Source organism: Erinaceus europaeus, chromosome 17, assembly GCF_950295315.1.
Source record: "Erinaceus europaeus chromosome 17, mEriEur2.1, whole genome shotgun sequence".
NCBI lineage: Eukaryota > Metazoa > Chordata > Mammalia > Eulipotyphla > Erinaceidae > Erinaceus > Erinaceus europaeus.
Genome location: NC_080178.1, coordinates 60,090,654 through 60,106,955, shown reverse-complemented (window position 1 = coordinate 60,106,955; position 16,302 = coordinate 60,090,654). Strand labels below are relative to the sequence as shown.

The 16,302-nt window shown below is 38.7% G+C and overlaps 1 protein-coding gene across 13 annotated transcripts in view; it reads right to left on the bottom strand.

Moving 5' to 3' along the window:
- Positions 1 to 16,302, bottom strand: part of DLG2 (discs large MAGUK scaffold protein 2) — a 1,912,587-nt gene that overhangs the window by 675,131 nt on the left and 1,221,154 nt on the right. The gene's annotated exons all lie outside the window — the stretch shown is intronic.

Genomic DNA, 16,302 nt, shown 5'->3' with positions numbered 1-16,302 from the left:
GTTCTGCTGCTTCTCCAAATGCAATCAGACTTCACTAGCAAAAGATAAACTCTTTGGGTTGTAATTTTTTTTACACAACAACTCAGAGGGCAGCTCAAAGTCAAAGTGACTATATCCACCAGTCCTGGTTGCTTCCAGGCATTTCCTTTCCCATTCTGTGCAGTTATTGGACCCAGGACACCAGGTGAACAGGCTTACAGGAGGCTCCGGCTGGGAGGAGGCTAGTGGCACTGGGACACCATAACAACCAGAAAGGGCTGATTTGAATGAGGTCCCAGGCAATTTTTGGTAAATTACTGATTCTAGGAAATCTGTAACTGTGTGAAAGAAAACCAGCAATGTAGAAAGAACAAGTGCACTATAAGTCACAAAACTTTGCGAATAAGACTTGCATGAACTACTCAATTTTGCTATTTATTTTTTTAAGTATGAAAATAAGGGGGCCTGGTAGTGGTGCACCTGGTTAAGCACACATACTGTAGTGTGCAAGGACATGGATAGGCTCAAGGGTCTGGTCTCTAACTGCATGGGGAAAGCTTCACAAGTTATCAAGTAGAAATTCAGTTGTCTCCCTGTTTCTCTCCCTTGCTCCCTCTTCACCCCATCTCAATTTATCTCTGTTTCTATTCAATAATAAATGAGTAAATTTTTTAAATATGACAATGATCTGTGGCCCATAGTCAGCACAATGACACCATCTCCCCAGCCAACGACTTAGGTCACCGGCATATTAGATGTCAGGCACAGGCAAAACTAGTAGGGTCATGGGCCCCTTGTAATATACTTAAAATAGCCCTATTAGCTTTTTCTGAAACAGAGACCTCAAATCTTTATCCGCAATATTCCAGCCTTTAGGTTCATGATTAGTCAACAATTTGTTCTGCTTTATATCTTTTTTTAAATAATTCTTATTTTAAATTTTTATTTATTTATTCATGAGAAATGATAGGAGAGAGAGAAAGAACCAAACATCACTCTGGTACATGTGCTGCCAGGGATTGAACTTGGGACCTCATGCTTGAGAGTCCAAAGCCTTATCCACTGTGCCACCTCCCGGACCATGCTGCTTTATGTCTTAACTCTTTTTCAGTCACCAGGTTCCAGATGCTACCATGATGCCAACCAGACTTTCCAAGGCAGATGACCCCACCAATGTGTCCTGGAGCCCCACTTCCCCAGCTCCCTGCCCCACTGGGGAAAAAGAGAGACAGGCTGGGAGTACGGGTCGACCTGTCAACACCCATGTTCAGTGGGGAAGTAGTTACAGAAGCCACCCTTCTACTTTCTATACCCCATAATGACCCTGGGTCCATACTCCCAGAGGTTTAAAGAATAGGAAAGCTATCAGAGGATGGGATGGGATACAGAGTTCTGGTGGTGGTAACTGTGTGGAATTGTACCCCTCTTATCCTATAGTCTTGTCAGTGTTCCCATTTTATGAATAAAAATAAAAAAGTGTGAAAATGGAACAGATAATAGTATACTCAATATCTAGTAATGATTTAGTATAAAAACTGAAGACAAGGCAAAGACAACAATAATAACAACAGTGGGAAAATATTAAATGTTGAAGGATTATTATGTTCTATGAAAAATTATAAAAAGTTAGAATATGGAGTTGGGTGGTGTCACACCAGGTTGAGTGCACACAGATCTGCAGGTGTTTATCTTTCTATTTCCCTTTCTATCTCCTCCTTCCCTCTCAAGTCTTCTCTGTCCTACCTAATAAAAAGAAAGAAAAAAAGAGGAAAAATATAGCTGCCTGGAGTGGTGGATTCGTAGTACTGGCACAGGGCTCCAGTGATAAACCCGGTGGCAATAAAACAAAATACTTAGAATGTATTCATGCATTTAATTCTTCTTTTATTTATTGGGGGGATTAATAGTTTACAGTAAATACAACTATAGGTATATGTGTAAAATTTCTTAGCTTTCTGCAGAATACAATCACCCCCATGCCAGCTCCTCCTCCATCATCACATGCATTTATTTCTTCTTTCTCCTTCTTCTCCTTCTCCTTCTCCTTCTCCTTCTCCTTCTCCTTCTCCTTCTCCTTCTCCTTCTATTTTGCCTCCAGGGTTATCATTGTGGCTCAGTGCCTGCACTACGAATCCAATTCTCCGGGAGACCATTTTTCCCATTTTTGTTGCCCTTCTTGCCCTTACTGTTGCTACTGTTATTGTTATTATTGCTGTTGTTGTTGGGTAGGACAGAGAGAAATTGAGAGAGGAAGGGAAGATAGAGGGGGGGGCAGAGAAAGATAGACACCTGCAGATCTGCTTCACTGCTTGTGAAGCGACCCCCCTGCAGGTGGGGAGCCGGGAGCTTTTTCCCTATGCTGGTTCCTGTGCTTCTAGCCATGTGTGCTTAACCCGCTATGCTACCGCTTGGCCCCGCATTTAATTCTTAGTGCTTAAGTCATTTGTCTTAATTCACCAATCTGAGAGGTTCCACAGCTAGGTGTTAAAAATGCTTTCCGAACTGCAGAAATCCTGCTGCTAACCACCAGCATTTCCTGGTTTCTTTTCTTGGTATTTTCTAAGTTTCCAGGCTGACAAAACAGTTACTTTTCTATACTGAAAGTTGATAGTTTCTTTCCCAGTCTGAGGGAAAATTTCTCACCTTACTGACTCAGATTCAATTCCCCAGCTCACAGAGGGTTTCTAGGTCCCTTAATCTTTTGCAACCCATACCCAACTGCATTTAAAAGTAGAGCAATTCTATTTTTTCAGTTAACCTATTTCCCTAAGAAGCTATCCATAAGAAATAAAGCATATGAAGTGAAACAGAGGTGCTCCATAGATATAAGCAGGGTTACTTTCTCTATTGCTTTCTTGGGTTTTCTTCTTCCTTTCATACTCCCTCTCCATGTGTCTAAGTGGGTGCAGTGTATTCGGTCCAGTTCTAACTCATCATCAATATTAACATCAAGCTGCCCCCAGCCCCAACCAACCACATGCCCTCAACAGGTGAGGAAACTGAGGTTCTAGGTGAGTGAGCAGAATAAGTACCCTAGATTAGGCTAGTCAGAGGGTAAGTAGAGATTAATGGCTATGGCAGTCTCAAGGGAACAAGCTTGAGCTTTGGGTTTTGTTTGTTTGTTTTGTTTCTGCTATTGATTTTCGCCACCAGGGCTATAGCTTGGTGTCTACATGACAAATCTACAGCTCCCAGAGGTAGGTAATTTTTTCCCCTCTTTTTGCTTTGTTTTCTTTATTTGATAGAACAGAGAGAAATTGAAAGGGAAGGCAGAGTAGAGAGGGAGAGAGAAAGGGGGACACACTTGCTTCACTGCTTCTGAAGCTTCCCCCTGCAGGCGGGGAGCAGGGGCTCAAACTTTGTGCATGGTAACATGTGTATTTAACCAAGTGCACCACCACCTGGACCCCAAAATTGAGTTACAGTTAACAAGTGCAAAATATTTATTTGCTCCTGTTCTCTATGAAATAACAGTAAGTGTGTAGAAGTTTGTTCTATTCAATGCAAATTCTCTCATTCACCTATGAAACCCCTGCACTGGTCTTAAATCTCTGTGGTTGAACTGTTAATATGCTTGCTTTATCCTCCTTTGGGAGAGAAAAAGAGTATGATATCCTAAAAATTAAGTTATGCTGATTCAAGTATCTCTTTATCCCTAGTGTAAACTAGATGACAGACACAGTTAGAGAAAGAGGCATTGAATGTAATATTCACACAAAAGCTGGATTAGGACAAGAGACCAGCACACTCTATGATGGTACTTTTGGTCACTACCAGGCTACCCCATCACCCGAGAAGGGTTCCTAGTCAGGAAATCCTGGGACTTCCATATAGACATGATGGGCTTAGACCTCTAACAGATCCCTCTCTCCACCGTCACTGGTCATCTACATCAGGAACGACATCATAAACACTCTCTTTGTATACCTAGACAGGACCTTGCACTCAATGTAAAACAACAATGGTAGAAACTGATCCACTCTCCACTGGGTCAATATATTCTGCCACTTGAGGGAGACTGGTCCTGAAATTGAGTGCAGCCTAGATGTTCCTAGCTATGAGCATGGAATGTGAGTTCAGACCTACAGGGATGCAAGGTTACACAGGCTCCGGTGCTAAATATGAATAGACATGGGCCCCAGATCAGATTGATGGGGTTTACAGCTCATGGTATTTATATACTTTTCCTATATTGGGAACTACTCTCTATCCTAATTCAGCTTTCTAGTCCTATTTCCAACTCTGAAACCATCTCCCCAGACAATACCTGCAGCCCAACTGCATGTTAGCTGTCTGGCTCAGAAAAAAATTAGTAAAGTCATGGGTACCAGGCAATATACCTAAAATAGACTTCCTAGATTCTTCCAACATGAAGACCCCAAATTTCATCTGCTATACTCTTACCTTTAGGTTCCTGATTATTAAAATAATTTGTTCTGCATTATATCTTAATGCTTTTCAGTCACCAAGTTGCAGATGACTGAACCAACCTGCCTTCCCCGGGAAGACAACCTTACCAATGTGTCCTGGAACCTCACTTTCCCAAAGCCCTGCCCCACTAGGGAAAGACAGAAACAGGTTGGGGGGTATGGATTGACCTGTCAATGCCCATGTCCAGCAATTACAGAGGCCAACCTCTCATCTTCTGCTCCCCATAAAGATCTTTGGTCCATACTCCCAGAGGAATAAAGAATAGGGAAGCTTCCAGTGGCGGGGATGGGATAAGGAACTCTGGAGGTGGGAATGGCATGGAATTATATACCTCTTATCCCATAATCTTGTTAATCATGATTAAATCACTTAAAAATAATGTAATATCCCCAAACAAAAGAACTTTATTTTTATGTTTCTTCTGCAATCAACCTCACTAGGTAAAAAGAGAAAAATAGCTGAAACTGTTAGTCTTGAATTCTCTTCAGCTGTCTGCCCTGCACTCCACTCCCACTACATACACCTCTATGTCTTTATTATAAAAGGCTAACATATATGACCCAAACTAAGTTTGCATATCACCATAAAAAGCAAATAATCATTTGAACACCATTACAAGCTTTATCATCTACAAAGTATGTTTACACATTAGATCATTTAGTGCTTTCAGGATGAGGGAAATGAAGGCACATTCATCAAGCTTGTGTGTTTGTTACACAAACACAATAAGCATTTACTTGCAACTTTTTTCTATTCATGTTTCACAGCATCCCAATGGGGTTGTTTCTCCTGTCTATCATTTAGTAAACAGATTCAAGAGTAATTCGGTAGAACTCCCAAAGCTAGAGAGAAACAAAGTTAGGATTGAAACCTAGGTTTGACTGTGTCCTTGTTCAGCCCAGGATACCAAAGACATCACTGATTTACACTGAGTCTTCAAAACCTAACGATCACATTTATGCAAGTACTCTCTGAAGACTGCATGGAAAGTAGAGTTATTAGTTCAAGTCTCAGATGTGGTTTAGCCAATGTAACCCATGCCACAAAAACCGTATCTATTTAACTCACTGATTCACTCTGTGTGGTGTTATTCCTGGAAAGATCCATATGGATACCATATGCTCCCTTTGGCTGTGCCACCAAAGAGCTATAATCTTAGCAGTACAGTCATGTTTTCCAGAATTAGGAAGCAGAATTATGAGCAAACTGTCAATAACTCATAAGGCTAAGGTGGGGCCTATTTTTCTCTCTCTATTTGAGGTGACACATTGAAGATGATAAACTGATGCCTGCTCTTTAGTCTTCTTTCCTCTTTTCCTCCTCCGCCTAGGACACATTCACTTAAGCATATGCCTTACTCATTTCCACCACAAAGTCACTGTTTGCATTTCTCCTTTCTAACCTACCCTGAAACAATGATCATTCCTTCCTAAGTATATTCTTGTGATTATATACCTAACCAAGTACTACCTGTCCTCCAGAGACAATCTCAAGTCCCAGACTCTCCAGGAAAATTTCATTACTCACTTCCTTTCTCCACATTCTATAAATCTTCAAACCCAGAAAGAAAATTCCTAACATATAAATTCTGTTTCCATTTTTTTCTACCAAATGTAGTTTGATATATGCTCAATGCTCAAAATATAACAGGGTGGGGTCAAGAGATTGCAGGGCTTCTCATAAAAGAATCTCTTGCCTTGAACTTTGACACCACATTGAAGTGCTTCAGTACCAGGGAAGGAAGCTCCATGGGTAGTGCAATAGTGCAGGGGTGTACATGCTCACCTCTAAGTCTCTCTCTGCATGTCTCTCTCTCTAGTAAATACACTTTCTCTCTCTTTACTTGGGATGAAAAACATCAGCCTGAGAGTGGCAGAATCATGTGAGTGAGGACCCAGTGCTACAGAAAACGGGAAACATATAATAAAAGCTAAGTGCATTTTGGATCTCTAGTGGTTTAACAATAAATCAGACCACACCTGCTCTTAGTCATTACCCCCACATTTCTTCTCATATAAAGGAACTTCTCTAGATATAAATATTTTAGTATTTTCTCTTATAACTTAGCTCCCTGTTGGATCTGGAAGATTTTCTTCCAGAACATTTTCTGTGTTACAGGAAAAAAAAAGTTAACTGCACACACACACAAAAAAAGCAAGTATAGAAAAGAGTTTACTTTTATTTTCTTTAAATTCTGATGACAACTATATGCTTGTAAGTCTCTGTTCTACCCAGTTTTTAATGTTCCAGTTGGAATTATCTTAAGTAAAGAAAAACATGGAGGGAGAGCATATTAAAAAAATAAAACAAAGAAAAAAACAGCTGAATGGGTACTAGAAAAATAGAGATTGGCTAAATATTCTAGCATTTGTGAGTGCCAAAGAAATGATCTTTTGTTATATAGCAAAGAGTCTACAAACTGGGTCCAAAATGTCAGCAATTTCCTAGCTCCAGAGCTATCTAGCTTGCTACAGTGGCAATTTCTATGCTACTTGGCTTCTCTGTTTTATCATGGCTTTCTTTATTTTTAATTTCTTTATTGGGGAATTGATGGTTTACAGTCCACAGTAAAATAAAATACAACAGTTTGTACATGTGTAACATTTCTCAGTTTTCCACATAGCAATTCAAACCCCACTAGATCCTCCTCTGTGTTCCAGGACCTGAACCCTCCCCCACCCCCAACCCAGAGTCTTTTACTTTGGTGCAATACAACAACTCCAGTCTAAGTATCCTGGCTCTCTTACTTTCAGTTGTTAGGCAAAGTGAGGGTTCTGCTTGTTCAGTTTATCTCCTAGTGAGTCTGGGATAATGTGACAACTGTGTGTGTCGCAGAGTAAAAACGAAGGAATTATTATGTGTGTCAGAAGAAAAAGAAGGAAACAGAGAGGAGGAATGAGAGAAAGAAGGTGGGGAGGAGGCAGTTTTCTGATGTGTGGGGGACACTGAAATAAATAGGAATGAAATGACAGCTCCCAGGCTGACATTCTAACCTGTTCTCTCAGGCCACTCTGTCTACTGGAATATGTAAACTCAGAAGCACTAGTACCTTTGTTTCCAGGTATCTAAACTAAATCAGAAAACAACAGACTGAAATTCTAGTCTTACCAGGTCACGTTTTATTACTTAGTCACTTTAAATCCTGTCCATTTCTGCTCTGAACTTGTAGGTTTATTTTCTTTTTACAGATATTATGGGGATATTAAAAGTTATTATTACTGGTGTTGGGAATTGTGTGGAAATGCACCCCTCTTATTCAATGGACTTATCAAAATCATAATGATATCAATAAAAAAATTATTATAACCTACTTTTAGAAGTTACAATGAGAAGGAATCTAATTTACTTTTTGTAAAATGTAATGATGTGTTAATATAGTGTGCTCAGTAAGAAGTAGAAATTATTAATACAACATATTTTTTCAAAAAAATTTAATATTTATTTACTTTCCCTTTTGTTGTCCTTGTTTTCTATTGTTGTAGTTATTGTTGACATTGATGTCATTGTTACAGAGAGAAATAGAGATAGGAGGGGAAGACAGAAAGGGGGAGAGAAAGATAGACACCTGCACACCTGCTTCACTGTCTGTGAAGCGACTCCCTGCAGGTGGGGAGCCGGGGGCTCAAACCGGGATCCTCACACCAGTCCTTGCACTTTGCGCCACGTGCACTTAACCTAAGAGCATATATTTTTTATCTTTACATAATATAAAAAAAAGCAAACTGCTATGACAAGAAAATAAAAACTCCATTATTCCTTGGCGTCTTCCTGCTAAATAAAAAATATCCAAATGAAGTTTAAAAAACTAAAGTGTGTTAGGTCACTAAAGGTTTGAGGATTTTTGGATACATGCTTTAAAAATTCTTTGTTTAAGATTTTAAAAAATATCTGTTAGAGAGAAACCGAGTACAGTACTGCTTGGCTGGCTTATCGAGAGGCCAGAAAACAAGCCTGGGATCTCTAGCAGGCAAGCCATGGGCTCCAGTGCACTGAGCAATCTCACAGGTCTCTGTAAATGTGTTTTGTCACAGGAAAATAACTACTATTCTGAACTTTGAACAACTGTCTATTTTTCTGTCTTGTTGCAAATGTTATGAGTTCTGTTTGTAGTCTTCAGAGTAGGTAAGGAAACTGGGAGTGGCAGAGCAGCTCACTGTAGCATATATTTGTACTAATACCCCTTTTTCATGAGTTGGCAGAAACACGTTACACAAAACAACGCTGGAATAAAGAGAAGGCATCCTGCACCTGGTGCTAATTCTTTAATCACTCCAGATGCCTATGAGCAGGAATCATAAGACCATCAGTCAAAGAAAATGCAAACTGCATAAGAGCAGAAGATAAAAGGATAGCAAGCTCATGCCTTTTGTTAAAAAAAATAAAAGTGGAAATTCCATTCCATTTTACCAGAAATCTATGAATATACATACATGCAGTCCCAGAATGTTGCAATTATCCTGGCTGTTTCTGATGTTGCTAGTTTCCCCTCAAGGCTGAGCATCTTCATAGATTAAGTTTTATCTCTACTGTTCATTCATAGAAAATCCATTAATAGCTTGTTCATATTCTTCAGAAGAAAAAGGACTAAAACTAGGGTATTACAGGATAGAAATGCAAAGCACAGAAAAGAGGAAGGAAATAGAGATATGAATCCAACATGATTGAGGATGAGTCAAGCAGTATTTAGAATCTAGAAAGGACAGAACACCCTCAGAACACCATGAACTGCTGTAAAGAGACTTATCACTAGACAAATCTTATTTAGAGCTGCCCTAAGCTTACAGTCGCTCTAATTAAATTCCCAGAGACTTGAGCCAGGCTGTGCAGAAGTGATGCTGAAATTGAGGATCATGGTTTTATAGACAGAATTAAAAGAAAATTTCCTCATTGTTATCACACTGTCACTTACAATATCACACTTTAAGTATTAATTAGCCATATAGATATATTTTTAGAAAACACGGTATTTAAAAAATATACTTGCGACTGAAGAGGAAAGGAAGATGAACACATGGGTTTGTTCTATGAAGAGTTTACAATTCTGGGGTTTGGGGGTAGGTACAACTAGTTAAGTGCACATATTACCATAAGCAAGAGTCTGGTTTCAAAACCCCAAGCTCCACCTGCAGGGGGAAAAGCTTCATGGACTGCGAAACTGTGCAGGTTTGCCTCTCTCTGTCTCTCTCTCTCTCTTCCCCTTACCTTTCACTTTCTCTGTCCTATCAAATAAAAGTAAATAAAAAAATAATTTAGGGGGTCAGGCAGTAGCACAGTGGGTTAAGCGTATGTGGTGAAAAGCCCAAGGACCAGCTTAAGGATCCCGGTTCAAGCCCCGGCTCCCTAACTGCAGGGGGGTCGCTTCACACGTAGTAAAGCAGGTCTGCAGTTGTCTAGCTTTCTCTCCCCCTCTCTGTATAAAATAAAACAACAAGGGCAAAAAAAAGGGAAAATAAATAAGTAAAATAAATATTTAAAAAAATGTTTAAAAAAGAATTTACAGTGTCATATGGAAAGATGAGATCCTCTCCTCCGATATTTATAACGTGAAACACAGAAACAGGGATGAAATAACATGGTGGGTGTGAAGGAAAAAAGATAGATTTGATTAGATTCACAAGGTCTGCCTGGGTTATTTTCTGGTCTTACTGAATACATGATCTTCAACAAAGTACATGATCCTCTGATTCCCTAAAAGGAACCAGTTCCATGTTGGTACTATGATGGCTACATAAGACAGATCACTACTCAGCTCTGGCTTATGGTAGTGTGGAGGATTGAAGCCGGGGCTTCTGGAGCCTCAACAAAAAAGAAGTTAATTTTCCTCAAGGTGTCTTGGAATAATAGAGGAGAAGGTTTATCCTCTGGGTGTAAGATGGGAGGGAAGTCTAGTCGGAAAGGCCTGTGGGAAAAGTCTGAGGACAGAACTTTACCATGTAGTCTAGGATGCTCAGATTCTTAGTCCTGCTTTTATTCTGCTCTTGTTCTGTCTGCTTTTGTTGGGTTGAATATAGTCCCTGGATCTTTATTCATTAACTGTCTTTTTTTCCCCCAATCATTGTATGATAGAGACAAAAAAATAATAGGGAGAGGGAGGAAGAGAAAGAGGCATCTGCAGCACTGCTTCACAACTTGTGAGTCCACACACACACACACACACACACACACACACACACACACACACACACACACACACACACACACACACCATAAGATAGGAACTGGAGTCTTGAAGTCAGATGCTCACAGCTATGTGTGCACTCTACAGGTGCACTTCCTCCTAGTTCCATTAACTCTAACTAAGTTTCTCTGGTTGCAGGAAATACATGGTTGCTCCCACAAGCATTCCCACTTATGAGATTAAAAGGGCAGGATGCACAGCAGGTTATTCACCCAATGAGTAGGAACTAAGAAGCATGAGCTCCAGCGGACCCAGTCCAGGCTCTCAACTTCTTGCTTCTTCTGTCAACTCAGTTTTCTGTGCACCTTCCTGAGGGACATCCTGAATTCTCCTCTCAATTTTTCTCTCTCCACTAGTTTTATTCTTTTACATCTCTGTGCAAGTTTTTTGTTTCCCTCTATACATGTGTCTTCATCTCTAGTGAGACTTGTAGTTCAGATTATATGCAGTAGGGGTAATGAAGCTAGGTATCTAAGGTCATCTTTCTACCTTCTGAAAATATTCTTCTCAGGTTCCAGTGACCCAGTCTGTGTCTGAACTATTCAGTGCTTCTTTTCTGACTGACCTTCATGGCTCCAGACTTTAAAGAACCCACATTTCATCTGTACTGTCCCTGATTTAGCTTCCTCCCTCATGTTCACAGATAAAGCTCAGTCCTAGGGAATATTGATTATTTGTTTTGAGATGATGCTGTTATTTTGTGCTTCAGAGTCTTTACATCTGTTGTTTCATCTTTTCTCTACTAATATATTCCTGTTGTAAAACCATCATAAAACTTTTCGTTCTTCCTTGGTCATCCTTCTCTGCATTCCAAGCAGATGGGTCTCCCCCACACTGCTATACTTACTGACTCTTCTCACACTATGCTCCAAATACTTTGCTTTCAATGGGTGGTCCTTATTTTAGTGAACTGTTTATGAAAATTGGTTGTAGATCATTAGTTGCAAAACCTGGCCTTTCTGTTTATTGTCTATGCAGCCTTGAGAGAGTTACTTAACCTCCAGAAACTTTGTAAAATAAATAATACTATCCCCATAGCTATAAGAGGGTTGACAATACCAAGGCAATATGGGAATAATACATGGGCTAGCATAGGCATTAATAAATATCTAAATACCTAGCTCAAGATGTGGCAGAAACAACATAGTGATGGCTAATCTGTGAGGCTGAAAGCCCACTGAAGAGTGAATTTGTCTCACCACCTGCTAGTTTCAGGTTTGATTCCAGTACTACATGAGAGTATTACAACACTATTAGAATCTATAGTACTGTGGTGTCTCTTCCCTTCTGTCTCTGTCTATCTGAATGAAAAGATGGCTCAGGTAGTAGTAAATTCTGCCTATGTGAGGCCCCTATCCAGCTAAAATAAAGAAAAATAAATTAAGTTGAAGTTGTCAATATTGAAAAAAAAGCCTTTAGATCAGCAGCAGAAATGGACAGATTAAAGACACTATGGACACCTGAGTTCTCAGGTTATACCAAATCCCAACCCACTAGTAGTGACTAGCAGTGTAAGGAAAATAAGCTTTGTATATTGTAGCAAAAGAACCTGGAATATCCTTTGGGCAAGGACTACTGTAGAATCTTGCCCAATGTTATGGTATCACGGGGAATTGAAATACATCTTCAGGTCCTTATTTTGTGCCTGGGAATTCTTAGAGCCTCAATTATAATGTGAATGAAGTGAACAAATTAATAAGTGGATAGAAATTCAGGCCAGTGGCTTGGGAGTTGACACAATAGATAAATCACTGGATTCTCGAGCATGTGATCCTGAGTTCAATCTCCATGTGTTAAAATGATGCTCTGGTTCGCCCCCCCCTTTCTCATTAATACATAAATTTTTAAAAGACAAAAGTCTTCTCTGTGAAAATAGCTGCTAATATAGTACTATTTTTACCAAAATATCTAATTACATAACTAATAAAACAGCCAAGCCTTTGGTTTTCCTGATACCGCAAAACACTCTAATAATGCTCTTACATAGTCAATGAAAGAACCAATTTTCAGAACTTCATGATAGAACATTTTTGTCATTCATTTATTCAATAAATATTCAGTTGCTTATAGTGGCTTATACAGTTGCTTATACTTAAACGCAGGCATACAAGAAAATCTCTGTTCCTGTTTTATACTTAAGTAGTTGAGTCAAGTAGATAATCCCACTTAAGACTTCAGATTTGATCTTCACTTCTTCATTACAGGGCATGAACTAATATGTGAGATCAAATAATAAAACCATGAAATACTCCTTTTTTTTTTTCTTCCTTCCACCATCAGGGTTCTTGCTGGGGCTTGGTGCCAGCACTATGAATCCACTGCTACTCAAGACCATTTTTTCATTCTAGTTTATTTTTGATAGGACAGAGAGGATAGAGAAGGGAGGGGAAGATAGGGAGAGAGGAAGAGAGAGAACTGTAGACCTGCTTCAACACTTGAGAAGCGCTCCCCTATCCTCCACACTACCCTGCCCCTACTTGCAGGTTAGAGGGCTGGAACCCAGCTCAGCACAATGAGCATGGTAACCTGTGCCCCTAACTAAGTGCTCCACAGACTGGCCCCCAGTTTCTTTAAACTGTTTTATGTACATAATGTTTTAGGCATCCGTTGCTTTCAGTTTCTTCATATCAAAGTTGATTGTAGACACTTCAAGGAAATTCATTAATCTTGGGCTGATGGCATCAGTCATGAAGATTTTGTATCTGGTGTGTTATGAGTGGCTAGAACTATACCAGTGGAATCCCCTGTTTGTGATCTGTAGTTTATAGTGCAAGCAATTCTTCAAGCAATCTAAGATGCTCTATAATCTAAATGATGTTTTAAGAATTTGCACTCACAGAAGATAGCGCTGTTTGTGAATTTCTCAGGTCAAGTTTTAAAGATCAGCTATATCATGGTAATTATATTTCCTATATTCTATCTAATTTCAGGTATTTTATTATCAAAAAAAAACTAAGTTTGTTTAAAGGAGGCAACTGAAATATAGTTTGCCATTTCTTTAACATGCGTAATACAGTATGATCACACACACACACACACACACACACACACACACACACATATGTGGCTATGCTAAATAATGAATACTTCCATTAGATAGGAATGCCACATGTTTTTATGAGTGTGTGTATGAAGTATGTATCACTGGGCTAAAATGTGTATAAAGTGGATTGGCAAGGTACCTCATCTAGGTGTAGCCTTTTCATGCACATGACCCAGGTTTGAGCCCCTGTCTCCAGTATACTGGGGGAAATGTCAGTGTTGTGTTCTCTCCTGTCTCTCCCTCTCTTTCTGTTTGTCTGAGGAAGTTGGTGAGAGTGGTAAAAGTCCACTAGGAAAAAAATGTGCATAAAATACAAAAGAAATAGAGTCCTTGAGAGATCTAGACTAAATAAATATTAACAAATACACTAAAATGGGAAGGAGTAGATAGCATAATAGTTATGCAAAGAGACTCTCATGCCTGAGGCTCCAAAGTCTCAGGTTCAATCCCTCACCACCATAAACCAGAGCTGAGCAGTGCTCTGGTAAAAATAATAAAATAAAATAAAACAAATACACTGAAGCTCAATTTAAATAAAATAATGATCACTGGCAATACTATTTTATAACATATTTCAAAAATAGAAAACTACAATGGTAACTTTAATGCAATTGGAAGAGATTTGAGAAACCCAGAAGAGTGGCAAACGAGTGGCAAATTCCCAATAAGTTCTGCAAACGTCTCAGAGCAGACAAAATGAAACAATGCATGCAGTAGTGGACCATGGGAACAGACACTAGCATGGAAGCAAGACTGGCCTGTGAATGATAGGAACTGAATCTCAGCATATTTTTCCTATAAGAGTTCATCCCCTGATTTTCCTTTCTGTTTTCTGCTCTAGTACAATGATTTGGGAAGGTTTATTGTTTTTTTTTTCCCAATGGATTTGAATAGAAATAATTTATGAGATCAGTACAGATAAAGCTGGTGATGAAAAGTAACAGGTGTTAACCGGGAATGCTGAAACCAGAGACTATCATCAGCTAATTTCATTCACTCCTAAAACTCTCACCAAGGACTCTTTACGTCAGGCATTGGGCTAGACTCGGAATAGATGAATAATAGATGCAGTCTATGTTCAACAAGTTCTAAACAGTAGTGTAAGAGGACAAATACATGTCAATTCCTTTTTCCAACTTAATTTCTATTTTTCCCTACCTCCCAGCAAGAGAGATGGAGAAGAAAATATCTGCAATAAAATGTTAGAGGATACACATACACACACATATGTAATGGGGGGGGGAGAGTGGAAGGAAGTGTGTGTGCTTTGAACAAAATAATTCTGGGCTGGGTGGTGGCGAACCTGGTTGAGCATACATGTTACAATGCAGAAGGACCCCTGGGCTTGAGCCCCTAGTCTCCACCTGCAGGGGAAACTTTGCTAGTGGTGAAGCAGGGCTGCAGGTGTCTCTCTGTCTCTTTCCCTCTCTATCACCCCTTCTCTCTTAATTTCTGTCTGTATCCAATAAATAAATACACATAATAAAAATTTTTTAAAAACTGGCCATAAAAAGGTTCATGAAGTACAACATCCTTAAGTTTCACAAGGAGTATATACTATCCTTAATAAAGCAAGGCAAGAGAAACTCAATAAAGATAGGCAAAACAAGCTATACATAGGAAATTCCATTTCCAAACAGAATTCTGGCTCAATTTCCAACAATTAATTTTTAAACTCCCTGGAGAATTACATGTTTTTGTATTATACACTCTAAATCTACTTAAAAATAGCATCTGATGAGAAAAACTTCAAATGTAATACAGTCTTTGACTAACTCTGCTGACTCAGTTTATTGTGAAAAACATAATGTCATCTAATTAAAAATTATTTAAACTTTAAAATAGATTCCAGCTATTGACAGGAAAATTCTCTTGAATTTCTGTGTCAGAAATTGTCTTTTACTTGAGAAGATCTAAGTAATGTTTAGAAGCAATTTAATTTTACAAGTGTACTCTTACTCTTAGAGCATCTAAAACCTTCAAAACAGACTAATTTACTGTTCAAAATTTTAATATTATTCCTTCAGTATCATTGACTTCATCATAGCTTATCAAATATAGTCTGATTCCTACATGGTTATAAATGCAAACATTATTTCTGCAATGTACAGCAGAATAACACTGATTTACTTACTCATTTTATAGAACTATGCAGTTCTACCACTCTGCTTCACAAACCTCAAAGCAGTTCTTCACTACTTTATGAAAGAATTAATCACATTTTCAGAAAGATATTTATAGTGGGTTTTACTTGGATAACCCACAAATCAAAATGTGAGAACTAAATTTAGGTATCTTGATCTGTAAATCAAACACACTGAGAAATATTTTCACAGTCATTCTAAGTAGTTTGGGGGCAACCAAGCAGAAAACATACACTGTCAGCTGTTTCAAATAATAATGAAGAATATCAATATTGTGCTCCTTCTAAGCACATGTTACTGTCAAAATTATTTTTAACTAAAATGATATTGATTGGATTACTATTAACTTTCTTATTGCTCAATGTTTAGACATATTAAGAAATCAGATCTCATATGAAATAAGAAGACAGAATTGTATCCCAAACAAAAACTACAGAGAAAACACTACATCATTAAATGCAAAGATTACATTTCATTTATTTATAGAATTAAAAAGGGGGAAATTAAAATAACGCCTAGAAAAAAGG